Here is a 2,249-nt window from a genome sequence, read left to right as displayed (position 1 = left end):
CTGGCTGACACAGTTGTAGCTTCCTGGGTGCAGCCTCCTCAGCCATATTAAGACCAGACCACCTCCTTGCTGCTCAGAGGACTGGAAGAGTGCTCCAGCTCCCTGTGAGGGAGCTTCACAGCCATTGGCTTTATGGAGGAGCAGGGTATCTTTTGTGTAGACTCCATGTGTCCTGTGGCTGTTTCCAGAGTTGGGATGAGAGCCAGCCTAGCTATAGTCCAGGGTGCTGCTGGGAAATCCAAGGAAAGTGTTGAACTCCTGACCAGGCACAGTTGCTTTTGTGGCCAACAGCTCTGCTCAAGGCCTCAAACTAATCCAAATTTCAGGTACCCATCACCAACATTACCCACGATGATGGGCTCTTTAGGGACTGAGCCACCTCCATGAGGAGAAGAGCCCTGCACAGGAGGGGCTGTATTTTCCTGCATAAGAGGAAGAGATTCATGTGGATGGACCCAGGACTGGTCCTTAGGGAAGGGGCAGGGTGGGGGGAATCAGATACCATGCAGGGCAGTGTTCCAGGTTAAAATCGAACAGAGACCAAGACCAGAACAGATTGGAATTTAGTGGGCCTTTATTAACCAGTCTGGTGGCTGGCCAGCCACACTCCACACAGTGAGGCGTCCAACCAGCTGCTTTTTTTAGCCAGTCCGGTGGCTGGCCAACTGCACTCTACACAAGAAAGTGTCCAACCAGCCTTGCATCTTAGCCACTCTGGAAGCTAGCCAGCAGCAGTCCATGCAGGGAGGCACTAACCAGCCCTGAAACAGAGTTAACCACAGTCTTTTATAGCAATAACATAGCCGCAAGCTGTTGACAACAAGGGTGTTCACAATTTTAGCCATAAGTGGAACTTGCCCCAGGTGGGCCTGTTACAAGATACAGTTGAGGTGGAAACATATCAGCCATGTACAACACTAGCAGGCTGAAGGATCTTCACTTGAGCCAGGAAGTGATGCTCAAAGAGCTAAAGATCCCTGCCAACTTTGCCCAGTAGAAAATAATAATAGCCACATTTATAATAAGAAATCATTTTAGTGAGAACACAGGTTCTTCCTAGTAATTTCCCACAAAATTCAGTTACCTCAAGCCAATTCAGTCCTGAAGCTGAGAGCAAACCATAACAGGTGGTACTTGCAATTTTCAGGCTTAGTGGTGCTGGCTGCTGTGAGTGCATTTGCCTGTAGATGAGCTGGGTGCTGCCCTTCCTGCTGCAGCATCTTGGCTGTCCCCAGAAGGGTCTGCACAGCAGTGCGGTGGGCCAGTCTACGGGGCATGTCTATCTTGATAGCACCTTCAGCCAAAGCTTCAGAGAACATGCACATGAAGGCCACACCACTGCCACCAAGGGCAGTGTGGATGTCCACTTAGGCCTCAGGTACCTCCTCACACTTCCCACAGGCCTCTAGCAAGTTCTGCAGGAGTTGGGCTTTATTGTTTCCAGTGTGGAGGCCCCGTGCCATTACCAGGGCTCCCTCCTGAACTAAGCAGGGTAGGTTGGGTGACCCCTGGAGCACTCGTGTTTTGGGGTCAATAGCTCCTTCAAGGTGCTCAGAGAGACTGCAGCAGCTACAGACATCACGATGTGTTCAACAGTGACCACTGGGGCGACCTTCATCAGGACAGCTGGCAGGACAAGAGGCTTGGTGGCAAAGGTGACCAGCAAACACTTCTGCAGCACCTCCTGGTTGGAGTAGGTTGTCTGGCAGCCCAGCGCCTGGAAGTAGCAGAGGTTCCTGTTTGTGGGACACTGGCCAGCACCTGCTGAGATTCTACTTTCCCTGTAATTCCAGCACTTGGGCAGCTGAGGCAGGACTGCCTGAACCACACAGCTCAACCATTCACCCCTGCTCGAATGAGGCCCTGTGCTATGGCCTCTGGCATACAGCCTGCTCCCATGAAGCCCACTTGCAGCATCCATTGAACTGGCAAGCCAAGAAATTTTTTTAAATAGCTAAAAATATGAATTCATTCCCACAAAAATCCAGGTAATGACTAATTTCTCATCTGATATAATGGAGGGCTGAGTAGGTGCAATGATGTTTCAAGTGCTGAAAGAAAATTTCTTAAGTATGAATTCTGTTTCCAGCACAACTGTCCTTTAAAAATGAAGCCATATTCTATATGTCCATCAAGAGATAAGGAGATAAAGACAATTGGATATTTGTATGCAGTGGAGTTTTCTCAGCCATAGAGAACGGTACAGGTGAGTCATCTGTAGGAAATGTAAGTCTCTTGAGCTCATAATG

At 49.6% G+C, this 2,249-nt stretch overlaps 1 pseudogene; it reads right to left on the bottom strand.

The window, feature by feature from the left end:
- Positions 1-1,085: 1,085 nt before the first annotated feature.
- On the bottom strand, positions 1,086-1,917 carry LOC101572700 (annotated as a pseudogene).
- Between the last annotated feature and the right edge of the window lie 332 nt (positions 1,918-2,249).

Source organism: Octodon degus, unplaced genomic scaffold, assembly GCF_000260255.1.
Source record: "Octodon degus isolate 3935 unplaced genomic scaffold, OctDeg1.0 scaffold00002, whole genome shotgun sequence".
Classification (NCBI taxonomy): domain Eukaryota; kingdom Metazoa; phylum Chordata; class Mammalia; order Rodentia; family Octodontidae; genus Octodon; species Octodon degus.
This window is presented reverse-complemented; position numbering and strand designations above follow the sequence as displayed.